At 51.0% G+C, this 15,756-nt stretch overlaps 1 long non-coding RNA gene across 1 annotated transcript; it reads left to right on the forward strand.

Moving 5' to 3' along the window:
* The first annotated feature begins 4,208 nt into the window (after positions 1–4,208).
* LOC146064921 (uncharacterized) lies at positions 4,209–13,676 on the forward strand. Its single transcript, XR_014471869.1, has 3 exons — positions 4,209–4,669; positions 8,888–9,146; positions 11,678–13,676. It is a non-coding gene; the product is annotated as an uncharacterized LOC146064921 (long non-coding RNA).
* Positions 13,677–15,756: the final 2,080 nt, after the last annotated feature.

Here is a 15,756-nt window from a genome sequence, read left to right on the forward strand (position 1 = left end):
ATGAGTTGCACTAACATGATGTATATGTGTAAGCATATGAAGCACTTTTTGACATATAATATTGTCACACTTTCATGTTTAACTACATGCTCTTATAACCCATTCACCTGAATACTATGTATTTTTTAGCACGCCCACTGTGTGACGCCGGCCAGACGCCCGCCCCTCCACAACGGACCCATGATGTCATGTCTTGGCGCCGGGAGGAGACGTCGGCGTGGACGCCAGGCTCAACGGAAGGGGATAAAGGTATGTCTTTTATCATTGTACCCCTGTCTATTTGCACCTTGATAAAGAGGCACACGGCCTCGAAACGTTGGTAATGCATCCAGTCTTCTGGTGATTTTTTCCGTTTCTTAACTACGAGTGCCGCCGCCGCCCAGTCCTGTGTACCCCAAGGTCCTCTTGGGTTCTTTCCCACGGAAGGCACCGTACATCATTGCTCTGATTCTCAAGCAGCCATTGTTGGAGTGCCGCCTCACCATATCGATATATATATATATATATATATATATATATATATATATATATATATATATATAAACTAGCACTGTATATCAAATAAAGGCACTAAAAACAATAACTTATCATTTGGATAAAAATAGTACATTTAATATAATCTCTGTCAAAAAATATAATAAAAATATTGAATGTGCCATGAATGTCCTGGGCGCCAGCTCTACCATTAGGCAGCTGCCTTGCGGAAGCAGAATTTGGGGGCACCCCTGAGCCTGACTATCACAAAATTAAGGATGACTCTGACAGAAGGGCATCCTTGTTCAACTATTTGCAAGCAGAAGGTGTTGAAAAGTACACCTCCACACTTTCACCTGAAACTCAATATTTGTGTGTGGGTGGTTTGTGGGAGTTTTTCTTAGAGTGCTCAAAAAATTGTTTCTGGCCACAGGCTACATGTGAATTCATTAATTGGATGACATGTATTCAAATATTTCCCAAAGTTTAGTTTTCTGTCAAAATGAAGTGTGTTGTCTTTCGAGATTCGGGATTAAACTTTGCTCAAACCTGGGATTTCTGGAATCTCGGGATTGGCCTGCCTAATTAAAAAAAAAACTGCCTATGAGCAGTTGAAACAGTTGTCAAGTAATACAGTTGTTACTGTCTACATGTTGCTGATACATTAAATCACCTATTCTTGAACTCCGTGTGCCGGCTCCAATTCCTCACGTCGTGGGGGGGGTAAGTGCTTTTATATATATATATATATATATATATATATAGAGAGAGAGAGAGACGTGGGGTAAGAGCCGGCACTCTCCTCTTGGGTACTGCTGCCCTGGGTGCCTTCGATGTGAATGCAAAGAAAACAGAAGAATTCGCGACACTCCAAGGGACTTTTCAAATAGGTATAATTGAAGAAATAGGTGCAATAAATTTACATCACACAGGTCAGCGCATATGTCGACGTTTCAACACACTGCGGTGTTTTTGTCAAGACTGCATAACCTGACATAGGCTTGCACGGCGGCAAGCTCCAAAATACACAATAAACATCACATCACTCGGCGGTGATATATATAGAGAAGTACTCACCAGTCTCCAATCTCACCGGCGACCGTGTTTGGCTGGCGCTACCACCTACGTGGGAGACGCTCACCTCTGATGTCAGCCCAAAGCCGTTGCTAGGAGACGCATTGGCTCTGGACGCCGTCCACGGCCGTCCGGATCATTAACCCTTAGCTGGATCATAATACGGCAAGAGGGGGTCAATAAGACATATATTACATGTCTGCACATTAAGTAACCAATAATAATAATCAGCATCTTATTTAATGCTGTCTCACGTCCGATAATGTCACAGAAACACTTGCCAACTGAACCGTTCGTTCAGACCTGAGGGATTGATCGTCTGTAACTTAAAAATCCATTTGGATTCCATCCTCAGCAACATCCCATAACGATCACCACCACGCTTCAAAGGTGGGATGTGGTCAATGATAATAAAACGAATATATATATGATGTGGGTAACATGATAGCACTCCTTAAATAATCAGCTTGCCTGGTGCCTTTACTAGGAATCTCCTAGCAGGAGGGCCTCTCAAATAGTATGGGTCGGATGGCACTCAAAATAAAGCGGTTCAAAGTGTAACTGCCAATGTTTCTAAGCTTTTATTTTTGCGTTGTCTTCAGGACAAAAAAAATAACATGTGCAAGAATATAAAGTGAAGCGTTTGGGAAGCCGGCTAATCATCACTGGAGGACGGGCAGACAGTGATGATTAGCCGGCTTCCTGAACGATTGCAAGGTTGTCATGGTAAATATATATATATATATATATATATATATGTGCGCTGCGCGGCGGCACTCAGAAATAAACACAGGACAGCAGGCAAATAGGGTGCCGACGTTTCAAAGCCCGCAGGCTTTTTTATCAAGGTGCTGGTGAACCTTGATAAAAAAGCCTGCGGGCTTTGAAACGTCGGCACCCTATTTGCCTGCTGTCCTGTGTTTATTTCTGAGTGCCGCCGCGCAGCGCACATATCCTGAGGGGACCCTGCTTCCCTTATCTTGGAAGGCACCGGATACTTGACTATTTACCCTGACAAATTGGAGTGCCATCCCTATGGTTTCTATATATATATATATATATATATATATATATACAGATGGGGCCGGGCTCATCTTTGCAGGGGATGGCGATGGCGTCGCCATCGCCATTCCCTGCTCCCGCGCCATCTGTGTGTCGGAAGGGGACGCGCGCGCACGAGGTGCGCGCGCGTCCCCTTCCGACGGTGCTGCCCTCGGTCGCCCGGTGCCCACACCGGGCGCCCGCACCCCCCCACAGCCTCCTCGGGTCCCCCCAGCCCCCCTCGAGCGGGAGGCGGACAGTATTGTGTCCGCCTCGCCGCCCGGCCGCCCGGATACTGAGACGCGCGTGCGTGGGGGACGCACGCGCGTCTCAGTCAGATGGCGCGCCGTGTTGCTGGCGGATCGCCAGCAGCATGCTGCTGGCGATTCGCCAGCAAGCATAAGGCCTGCGCTATCTGTATATATATATATATTATAAGGGCACGGTAGTGCCCTTATATTAAGGCTGAATCCAACGAACGGATTTTTCCCATAGGGAACTTTTCGGATGGGGGCATGGTGTTTGAGGGACTGTACCTCAAAAGTGACTGGGCGTACTGAGCTGAAATTTGGCATGTACGCGTAGAATCGTCAACCGGTGCTGCGTGCCAAATTTCAGGGAGAAATATTAAAAAATGAGCAATTGGGAGCGATCTAAACTTCCAACTGCCAGTTTTTTTCTGACACTCGCGAAATGACACTTTGTCACCCATGTTAGTCTATGAGGGTTTTTTTGGGAAGGCATAACTCGGGGTAGGGGAACAATTGAGACTTGGGGTTTGTTTTATTAGGTAGATATTGTCCCAGTGGAGTGCCTTTTGGGGTTGAGGATTTTCAGATAGGTACAGTTTTTTTATAATTTAGTGAAACGTCCCCCATTATAAAGATAGGAGCTCCAACTTGTTGCGCAGCCGCAGATTCAATCAGCTGGGGGAGTACACAGAGAGGCTTCACTTGGGTGTACCAAGATGGCCGACTCCTGCTCGCAAACAGAAATTCTTTTGTGTAAGTGGAATTTGCAGTGTTTATGTTATACATGGGAGTGTGGGTGGGTGTAAGGATGGGTGCTGGGTGATCATTAGCCCTGACATGGCTGTAATTATATAGTTTTGTAAGGTCCGTGCTGTGCCAGTGACGGCTGTAAACTGAGTGAGTGACGTCATTAATTTATTCACTGCACTGCCGGGAAATTCAAATCTTACAGTCAGTGCTGCTCTATCAGTGGGAGCAGCAGACACTGCTGTGACTCTGTCAGTGTCAGTCAGCCAGCCAGCAATAGTGACCTGCATGTCTGACTTTCCCTCTCTGTAGTGGATAGTTAAGGGAGCAGCCAGTGAGAGTGGGTTCATGATGCTGACGTTGCAGAGCATAACCCAAGATGCAGAGAGACTCCCCTGCTGCCGCCGCTGCTGCCTCCCACGCTTCACAGATTAGGGTTACACGCTCGTAGTTACATGCCTTCCTCCGTCCCTTCACAGGAGGAGGCAGATCATAGTGAGGCCGCCCGCCGCCGAAATACAGTCTACTTCACATGTACAGTAGGTATTTTATCATTCAGCAGCTGCTCCGCTGCTGAATGCGTCTCAGCCTCCTCCCGCCACTGCCCCGCCTCCTCCTCTAGTAGTAGCGCAGCTCCATGAGCCAGCAGTGGCGGTTATCAACATCAGTGGCGGGCTGGGCAGGGGCGGCATGCTGGGCAGGGTGCCAGCTGCCCCCCCAGGCCACTGCAATAGAACTGTTTGTGGCTGCAGATGTGCCGTGCACATGTAGACATGTGGCCGGTATGCAGTGCAGCGTGTGCTCCTGACTGCTCTGACAGGCATCCGTGGGGAGACAAAGTGCTGCTGCACTGTGACTGTATTGTACACAGTCACGACAGGACCTGTCACTGTGCAGTCCCTCTTTGCCTGGGACAGCCACCAATGAGCTAACTGAGCTCACGCAGGCTAGCCCCTCCCATCCTGTGTCCACTGTCCTGACCTCAGGCTCCTCCTCTTCTCTCCTCCCGGGTAGCTTCAACTGCTTCCTCCCTTCTCCACGGTCCACAGTCACAAATCACAGCACAGGAGCTGCTGGCCTGGGTGAGTGCTTTTGTGAGGGGACATGGTTGGGGCTATCCCAAAATAGTTGTTATGTTAGAAACATGTGTCAGTGCTTATGTGTGTGGAATGGACTAAGTATGTCTCTGTGTGTGTAAAACTATGTGTAACATATGTTGGTGGGCCCTGTTGCTTTCATTAAATGTGTGTGTGTGTGTCTGCATGTGATTGTGTGGAAAAATACATGTCAGTGGTTTGTTTGTGTGTGTGTGTGTGTGTGTGTGTGTGTGTGTGGGGGGGGGTTGGCTGTTGTTACAGTATCTGGTACTTGTATATAGATATTAGCATCTGTAACTATATATAAACTGGAATAGTTATGTGTGTATATGTGCCATTTGTATATGTGTTTCTGGTAATTGTATATGTGTATACAATCTGTATATTCCAAGGTTTATATGTATATATGAGTGTTTGTGTTTATATACAAGCCTATATATATTGATATACAATATGTGTACCTATGGACAGTGTATATATGAGTGTTTGTGTTTATATACAATATGTGTAACTATGGACAGTATATTAGTTCAGTAGCATAGGGTTTAGAAGGGTATGTAATGTAGTGGGTTTAGAAGGGTCATTGATGTACAAGGGTGTACAGAGTTCATTAGTGTAGCTTATAGAGGGGTCTGTGATGTAGTGGCGGGTACAGAGGGGTCTGTGATGTAGTGGCGGGTACAGAGGGATCTGTGATGTAGTGGCGGGTACAGAGGGGTCAGTGATGTAGTGGCGGGTACAGAGGGGTCAGTGATGTAGTGGCGGGTATAGAGGGGTCAATGATGTAGTGGCGGGAATAGAGGGGTCAGTGATGTAGTGGTGGATATAGAGGGGTCAGTGATGTAGTGGCGGGTACAGAGGGGTCAGTGATGTAGTGGTGGGTACAGAGGGGTCAGTGATGTAGTGGTGGATATAGAGGGGTCAGTGATGTAGTGGCGGGTACAGAGGGGTCAGTGATGTAGTGGCGGGTACAGAGGGGTCAGTGATGTAGTGGTGGGTATAGAGGGGTCTGTGATGTAGTGGTGGGTATAGAGGGGTCTGTGATGTAGTGGTGGTTATAGAGGGGTCTGTGATGTAGTGGTGGGGATAGAGGGGTCAGTGATGTAGTGGCGGGTAGAGAGTGGTCAGTGATGGTCAGTGATGTAGTGTAGGGTATAGGAGGGTCAGTGATGTAGTGGCGGGGATAGAGGGGTCAGTGATGTAGTGGCGGGAATAGAGGGGTCAGTGATGTAGTGGCGGGAATAGAGGGGTCAGTGATGTAGTGGCGGAGAATAGAGGGGTCAGTGATGTAGTGGCGGGAATAGAGGGGTCAGTGATGTAGTGGCGGGAATAGAGGGGTCAGTGATGTAGTGGCGGGTATAGAGGGGGCAGTGATGTAGTGCAGGGTCTAAGAAGTCAGTACAAATACTAATCCTTCATACACTAAAATTTAATTCAGCATCAAAATACAGGAAAAGGTATGCAATGTGGGTTAAAATAAAAAGGAGGGGTAGCAAACTCAGAGGTCAGATATGCGTGAACTGTGTAATGCCGCGCACCACATACCGCAATGTTTAAACTGAGGTATGCTATTTTTTTCTGTCAGCAAAGGAAATTTTTGCCCTGTGCTCCATCATTTGGTCTTCAGGTCCATACACACTGGTTCACTTTGAGCTGAAAGCAGCTCAGTTTGTCTATAGCTGCTTTCATCTCAAAAGCCACCCTATGCGTATGGGGCAGTGATCAGTGGTGAGCGCTGCTGCACGTTCTCACATCATCGCTGGCCACCACTGCTCATCTGCTGGTATTATCAGCAGATGAGTGATGGAGTGGACAGCCTTCCATAGTGTCCGGCTATGGGAAGTCGACCACCCCCGGGGAAAATCGCTAGAATGGACGAAAGACGCTCAGTTGTGTATGAACTGAGCATTTTTCAGCCGAGCGATTTTCTCCATCATTTCTCACCATACAAGCTGGGCAAAAATGCCCATTGTGTATGAAGATTTAGAACCGAGGCCCAGGTGCATGCATGTGTGTTTGTATCCAAACTTCTGAAATGCCACATCAACCCACCCAGCGGTAAGATTGCCTCGTTGGTAGGAGTTGGTGCCCCCAGTAGTGGCTGCCTGGAGTTACTTCCTGGGGGAAGGAGGTAGTAGTCTGTGTGCCATGGCGCGGGGGTGTATGGCAGCAGTGTATGTATGAATGAGACTGTCAGTGCACGTATGTATGTTTGTATGTATGTATGTATGTATGTATGATTGAGGCAGTCAGTGCGTGTATATATATTTGAATGAGAGTGACAGTGCATGTATGAACGAGGCTGTCTGTGCATGTATTTATGTCTGTATCAGAGCAGCAGTACATGTATGCATGAATGAGAGTGATGGTGTAAGTATGTATGAATCAGAGCGGCAGTACATGTATGAATGGAAGTGACAGTGCATGTATATATGAATGAGAGCGGCAGTGCATGCATGTATGAATGAGAGTGTCAGTGCATGCATGAATGATAGAGGCAGTGTATGCATGTATAAGAGCGACAGTGCATGTATGTATGAATGATAGGGGCAGTGTATGTATGTACAGTATGAATGATAGGGGCAGTGTATGTATGTACAGTATGAATGATAGGGGCAGTGTATATATGTACAGTATGAATGATAGGGGCAGTGCATGTATGTACAGTATGAATGATAGAGGCAGCGTATGTATGTATGAATCATAGAGGCAGTGTATGTATGTATAAGAGCGACAGTGCATGCATGTATGAATAAATGAGAGCGCTATTAAGTGTAAGGGGGGGCCCCTTAAAAAATTTGCTATGGGGCCCAAAAAGTTATAGTTACACCCCTGATGACAGGGAATCGGGACATCTGTCAGAATGAACTTAGGTCTACAGTCATTAGGTCTACCCCACTAGGTCGACTGGCAGGAAGGTCGACATGACTTAAGGTCGAATTTGCATAAATGTCGACATGAGGAAGGTCGACTGGTCATAAGTTCGACATGGGTTTTTCACTGTTTTTTGATCCGAATGTCGACACAGTCGACATGGACACAGTTGGCAATGAGAACCGGACCCTCGCATCACTCGCTTCGCTCGCGATGCTTCGGGCACGGTGCCTCGCTACGCTCGGCACACTATTTTATTCTCCCACCACGCCCTAGTGGATGGTAGGGCATGAAATACCGCCTGTCGGCACATGTCGGCTCAAAAAACAGTGAAAAACCCATGTCGACCTTATGACCAGTCGACCTTCCTCATGTCGACCTTTATGGAGTCGACCTAGTGGGGTAGACCTAATGACTGTAGACCTAAGTTCATTCTAATAGATGACCGCATCCCGATGACAGGTACCCCCACTGCCGCTAATGACTGGTACCTGCTGGTGCAGTGGTAAAGATAATACACACTGCCGCCTGCATTAATAACGGGACCCGCTGCCATCTGCGCTTGTGACAGGGACCCATTGTCATCGCTGCACTGGGAGCCACTGCCGTCGATGCTAATTACAGATACTCCAGCTGCCGAAAGCATTAGTGACAGGGGTACCCCGCGTGTATTGTGAGGGGAGGTAGAGAGGTTTGGTTCAGCACATGAATACCTCTGCTGGGGGTGTGGAGAGATACAGTGATGCTTGTTGCAGCCCCCCTCTCATTGGCTCTCAGGGTCTGTGCATTCTCACACCTGCACATGTACAGACTCCGACCATCAGGGATAGGGACGAATTTGGATCAAAAATAATGTGTCTGAATCGACCCCTTTTTTCACTCGTAAGGATTAGGAGGTGCAAAGTAATTTATGTAACAACTGCCTGCTCTCCCTTCTCTACCACCCCCTCTCCTCCTCTACCCCCCTCTCTCCCCCTATACCACCCCTCTTCTTCTCTACCACCCCCTTCTCCTCCATCCTTTACCATCCCCTTCTCCTCCTCCTTTACCACCCCCTTCCCTCCTATAACATCCCCTCTCCCCCTATACCATCCTCTCTCCCCCTATACCATCCTCTCTCCCCCTATACCACCCCTCTCCTCCTCTACCACCCCCATCTCCTCCTCTTCTAAACCCCCTCTCCTCCTCTACCACCTCACGTCTTCTCCTCTAACCCCTGTTTCCTCCCCTACACCCCCCTCTGCTATACAACCCCTCTCCTCCTCTACCACCTCCTCTCTTTTACCACCCCTGTCTCCTCCTCTAACCCCTGTCTCCTCTACAACCCAGTCTCATGCTCCAACAAGGAGATGCAGCCCTCTGCTGCCAGCACCGCGGATCAGGAGGAGGCCCACTGCTGTGGATAGCGGGGAGGAAGCCTGTCACCGTGGATTGGAAGGAGGAGGCCCAGCGCCAGGGATCACGAGAAAAAGTCTTGCACCGCAGATAGGAGGTTGAGGCTCTGCACCAGGGGAAAACAGACAAGAGGCCCGGCACGCCGGTGTGGGAGGAGGAGGCCCGTCGCCGAAGAGAGGGAGAGCTGCCCGAGGTACACTCTCCACTTTGATTGAGGGGGAGGAAGGATTAGGAGGCGCAAAGTAATTTCTGTAACTTTCAAACACCTGCCTGCTTCTGCTCTCCCTTCTCTACCACCCCCCTCTCCTCCTCTACCACCCCCTTCTCCGCCTCTACCACCCCTACTCCTCCTATACCATCCCCTCTCCCCCTTTACCACCCCTCTCCTCCTCTACACCCCCCTTTCCTCCTATTCCATCCCCTCTCCCCCTATACCAACCCTCTCCTCCTCTACAACCCCCCATTCTCCTCCTCTACCACCCTCCATCTCCTCCTCTACCACCCTCCATCTCCTCCTCTACCACTCCTCCTCTACAACCCCCTTCTCCTCCTCTACCACCACCCTTCTCCCCCCTCTCCTCCTCCACCACCCCCTCTCCTCCTCTACACCCCCCCCCCTCTACTCCTATACCACTCCTTCTCTTCATCTACATCCCATCTCCCCCTCTACCACCCACGTCTCTTCCTCTACCACCTACATCTCCTCCTCCTACCACCCCTGTCCCCTCCTCTACCACCCCCTCTCCTCCTCTACCACCCCCTCTCCTCCTCTACCCCCCTCTCTCCCCCTATACCACCCCTCTTCTCCTCTACCACCCCCTTCTCCTCCATCCTCTACCACCCCCTTCTCCTCCTCCTCCTTTACCACCCCCTTCCCTCCTATAACATCCCCTCTCCCCCTATACCATCCTCTCTCCCCCTATACCACCCCTCTCCTCCTCTACCACCCCCATCTCCTCCTCTTCTAAACCCCCTCTCCTCCTCTACCACCTCACGTCTTCTCCTCTAACCCCTGTTTCCTCCCCTACACAGGGCCGTCTTAACGCATGGGCTTTATGGGCAGTTGCCCTAGGGCCCCACAGCGTTAAGGGCCCAAAGCCTTCCAACACACCCCCCCCCCCCTCCGGATTCCGGCCGCAACAACAAGACAGTTTCACAGTATGTGTGGTGCGTGTGCGGTGCTGCCCGGGTGCCGCCGATACCCAACAGCTACCGCACCGCACAGCATTACTGGGACTTGGAGTATGGGAGGAGACGCTGTTACGCAGTGGCCGCCTCCCCGCCATTGGATAGCGCGCCGCCGCGTGACCGCGACCCCTCCCACTCTCCCAGTAATCCTGTGCAGGGCGGGCGCAGTCCAGGCTGTCGGCAACGTGGGTGACCAAGGTGGTGTGGTGTCAGAAGACAGGCTGCTTCGTTCTACTGCCCAGTGCCCTTCTCCTCATGTGAGTAAGTGAGAGTGTGGCTTCTGGCGCTAGGGATGGGACATCGAACGAAAACATCGGTCAAATGATGTTTTTCAACATTGGTTGCAAAACATCATTTAGACCTAAACATTGGTACTGTGAACCCGATGTTAACCGATGTCAACCGATGTTTCGATATTTTTTAAAATAAACTGGTTACCAAAGCATAGAATACACTAATAAGCTTCTGAAATGATAAATATTCCCTCTATTAAGTTTATCTTGTTGGGCTGGGTGCAGTTGCACTCTCAAATCCACCACTTAAGTATAAAAGATGCAACATTGCCAACATCAAACATATGAGCAACCCTATTGTTGCTTAGAATAACCATCAGAACAAAGATGCTGGAGCCAGTGCAACTGCAAATTAATGTTTGAAACACATCTGCGTTTGACAAACCAGCCCCCATCCCCTCCCTCAAATAGAAACTACTGTACCTGTATCTGCGTCCGCTGTTACTAATAAATCACTGCACAGAAATAAACTGTGCAAATGTCTGCATCCACAACTGAATCAGGCCCTTTGTAAGGTGCTGTGATATGCTTGCTGCATAATAATAAATCAATTGATAGATTGTAAGCTTGTGAGCAGGGCCCTCATACCTTTGTCTGACTGTAAATACCCAGTTTGTTGTATCACTGTCTCCTATTGTAAAGCGCAAGTCAATATGCTGTGCTATATAAGCAGGGCCGGCGCCACCACTAGGCAAATCTAGGCATTTGCCTAGGGCGCCGGCCACTGGAGGGCGGCATTTTGTGCCGCCCGGGTACCTGTCCTACGGCGCTGTCTATTTAAATCTGGCGGCGGAGGCAGCGGGGGTCCCTGCAGTCCATTAAAAATCACGAGCGCTATCCGCCGGGCTATGCGGAAGCGCTTCTAGTGTGAAAACTCTGGCAGCACGGCGCACGCTGATCTCAGCCAATCAGCGTGCTGCCAGTGTTTTCACACTAGAAGCGCTTCCGCATAGCCCGGCGGATAGCGCTCGTGATTTTTAATGGACTGCAGGGACCCCCGCTGCCTCCGCCGCCAGATTTAAATAGACAGCGCCGAACGACAGGTACCCCCCCCCCGGCACCGGGGCGCTAGTTGTTTAGGTAGGGGCCCCACTGCACCTCTTTGCCCGGGGGCCCATAATGCTGTTAAGATGGCCCTGCCCCTACACCCCCCTCTGCTATACAACCCCTCTCCTCCTCTACCACCTCCTCTTTTTTACCACCCCTGTCTCCTCCTCTAACCCCTGTCTCCTCTACAACCCAGTCTCATGCTCCAACAAGGAGATGCAGCCCTCTGCTGCCAGCACCGCGGATCAGGAGGAGGCCCACTGCTGTGGATAGCGGGGAGGAAGCCTGTCACCGTGGATTGGAAGGAGGAGGCCCAGCGCCAGGGATCACGAGAAAAAGTCTTGCACCGCAGATAGGAGGTTGAGGCTCTGCACCAGGGGAAAACAGACAAGAGGCCCGGCACGCCGGTGTGGGAGGAGGAGGCCCGTCGCCGAAGAGAGGGAGAGCTGCCCGAGGTACACTCTCCACTTTGATTGAGGGGGAGGAAGGATTAGGAGGCGCAAAGTAATTTCTGTAACTTTCAAACACCTGCCTGCTTCTGCTCTCCCTTCTCTACCACCCCCCTCTCCTCCTCTACCACCCCCTTCTCCGCCTCTACCACCCCTACTCCTCCTATACCATCCCCTCTCCCCCTTTACCACCCCTCTCCTCCTCTACACCCCCCTTTCCTCCTATTCCATCCCCTCTCCCCCTATAAGAACCCTCTCCTCCTCTGCCATCCCTTCTCCTCCTCTACAACCCTCCATCTCCTCCTCTACCACTCCCCCTCTACCACCCCCCTTCTCCTCCTCTACCACCACCCTTCTCCCCCCTCTCCTCCTCCACCACCCCCTCTCCTCCTCTACACCCCCCCTCTACTCCTATACCACTCCTTCTCTTCATCTACATCGCATCTCCCCCTCTACCACCCACGTCTCTTCCTCTACCACCCACATCTCCTCCTCCTACCACCCCTGTCCCCTCCTCTACCACCCCCTCTCCTCCTCTAAAACCCCCTCTCCTCCTCTACCACCCCCTGTACCTCTCCCCACTCTGACTCCAATCCCTTTGTCCACCTTCCCTAGCTCCCTATGTCTCTCCCTGTAGCCACCTTTGTCTCTCTGTCTCTCCCCATCACCCACTGCATCACCATCTACCTCTCCCCTGTGGTACTATCTCCCCATTTCCTCTCTCTCCTGTCACTCTGCCTTTCCAAGACATCACCCTCTGCTTCTCTCAATCATCTGTTTACTGTTACCCACTGTCTCTCTTGTCATTCCCTTTGAGGCCATGCCCTTGTTTTGAGGCAACGCCAACTGTTTTGGGAATATGCGCAAATAACCCCCCTCCCTTCCCTGTTATGGTGTCCTCCTGTAATTGTGTTCTGGAGCCACACCTGACGGGCAATGTATCAGTGGAGGCAACGCCGCACAGGGCCCTGCTGCTGGATGCGTCCCCACCTCCTCCCACCCCACCTCCTTCTCCATACACCGCAGTAAATATAAGGCCCGGTGCTGCTGGTTGTGGCGCCGCCTATTGTTATGCTGGCTCTGCCCACATGAGGCCACTTCCAGATATTTTCCAGGGCCACTTTTAGGCCCCAATCCGCCCCTGGCTATCGACATATTGCATCAAGCTTTAATGAGGCAGTTCACATTATGCTGACTAACCCCATGCAGGACCTTCCACCCTGGGATCCAAAAGACTGGGTGCCGGGGGATCGAGGATTAATTATTGGACTCATCTGGAGCAGGAGAGCGGGTCAGCAGCACAGCGGCAGCCTGTCACTGTGTGCAGACAGTGGCAGAGGCGTCCACCGCTGCGGAGCTTCTGCAGAGACACTCTCACGAGATGATGATTTCATCATCACTCGAGTCTTACTGTGTGTCTGCAGACTGCAGTAGCCTGGGGCCGGATGCTGTCTGCACATGAGAGGGGGGAAGTGCTGTGGAGCCGGAGGAGCTCAGCAAGCCTGAGCTCACTGGTCACTGTCTGCAAACAAACTAACAGTAAAAACGCATATCATGTGAACCCCTGGCAGAGCAAGTAACTCCATGACAACAAGCATGTATCCCCTGGCAGAGCATGTTAACCCTAGCAGAGTAAGTACCTCTCTTTTGTATCACATCCGAGGGCTACATGCACTATGGTCATCTATAGTTATGCTGACCGATACAAAGATAAATGCTACAGAAGTTAGGGGCATATCTGGCACTGTGGGGGGCATATCTGGCACTGGGGGGGGTGGCATATTGCACACTGGGGTCATATCTGGAACTGTGGGGGGAATATCTGGCACTGTGGAGGACATACCTGGCACTGTCGGCGGCATATCGCACACTGGGGTCATATCTGGCACTGTGGGGGGAATATCTGGCACTGTGGGGCGCATATCTGGCACTGTGGGGGGCATATCTGGCACTGTAGGGGGCATATCGCACACTGGGGTCATATCTGGCACTGTGGGGGGCATATCGCACACTGGGGTCATACCTGGCACTGTGGGGGGCATACCTGGCACTGTGGGGGGCATATCGCACACTGGGGTCATATATGGCACTGTGGGGGGAATATCTGGCACTGGGGAGGGCATATGGCACACTGGGGGCATATCTGGCACCGTGGGGGGCATGGCACTGTGGGGGGCATATCGCACACCTGGGGCAAACCTGGCACTGTGGGGGGCATACCTAGCACTGTTGAGGGCATATCTGGCACTGGGGGCATATCTGGTACTGTCTGGCACTGTGGGGGCATATCTGGTACTGTCTGGCACTGTGGGGGCATATCTGGCACTGTGGGGGCATATCTGGTACTGTCTGGCACTGTGTGGGCATATGGCTGGCACTGGGGGCATATCTGGCACTGTGGGGGCATATCTGGTACTGTCTGGGCATATGTGTGGCACTGTGGGGGCATACCAAGCACTGTGGGGGCATATCTGGCATATCTTCATTGTCTCTACTCCTGCACAGGACACGTGTCACCCTGATCTGTGCCGTTCTAGTCCCGGTGCTGGCAGCTGGAGGGGAGCAGAAGAGGAGAACCACGCGGTGCCAGCAGCAGAAGGTTAGGAAGCTCAGGAGAGTGCACTGAGGAGTGGAGGAGGGGGAAGACGGCTGCGGGGAACCTGGAACCAGAGGTCCGGACAGGATGAAGGAAGAGTTGCAGAGAGGTGAATCATTCAGAGTGTCCCCCAAAAAAGCAGCCTCCTTTGAAACACAGTGGGCCAGGTTAGTAGCTACTACATACACCCTGAAGTCTAACACCATACCTCCCCAAACCTGCCATTAAGAGGGACACATCGCGTCCCGGCCGTCTCCCAACTGCTACCCCCCCCCCCCCCCCCCCACCACCACCACCACGGGACACTGTGGGACAGTTGGAAGGTATGCTAACACTATCCCCCCACCCCCCAGCCTAACTCTAACTATATACCCCCCTCCCCCACAGGGTAACTATAACTATTCATCCCACTGCCCACCAGCCTAACACTAACTATACACCCCGCTCCCCGCAGTCTAAAGGTGCCCACAGACGCTACAATTGTACTGTGCTATGCGTTTTTGTCTGTACAATGGTTCTATGCAATTTTTCTTCCAGCTTGCGATGCGATGTGCACTTGGATGCATGCGATGCGATGTGATGAACCCATGTTTGTAATGTTAAATTTCAGGTGTAGTCTAAAAAGTACGTGCAGCACGTCCTTTTGTAGACATACAATATCGGGCTCCCGGGAACGCGCATCACATCGCACAAGCCCATAAACACCATCCAATCATTGTACATAAGATGCAATTTGTGCTTAAAAAGTACAAAACGCATTCGATTATTGTAGCGTCTGTGGGCACCTTAACACTCACTATACATCCCACTCCCCACAACCCAACCATTCTCCTCCCACCTGCAGCCTAACCCCACCCATCCCCACAGCCTAAACCTAACATACACTCCCCTCCGCAGCCTAACCATACATCCCGCTTCAGCCTATAACACTAATCACACAGACACACACCCCACAGCCTATAACCCTAACCATACACACACCCCACAGCATATAACCCTAACCATACACACACCCCACAGCATATATCCATAACCATACACACCCCGCAGCATATAACCCTAACCATATACACCCCCCTCAGCCTATAACCCTAACCATATACACACCCTGCAGCCTATAACCCTAACCATATACACACCCTGCAGCATATAACCCTAACCATACACACCCCGCAGCATATAACCCTAACCATATACACCCCCCTCAGCCTATAACCCTAACCATATACA

Source organism: Crinia signifera, chromosome 1 (genome assembly GCF_055691185.1).
Source record: "Crinia signifera chromosome 1, ASM5569118v1, whole genome shotgun sequence".
NCBI classification, from domain to species: Eukaryota; Metazoa; Chordata; class Amphibia; order Anura; family Myobatrachidae; genus Crinia; species Crinia signifera.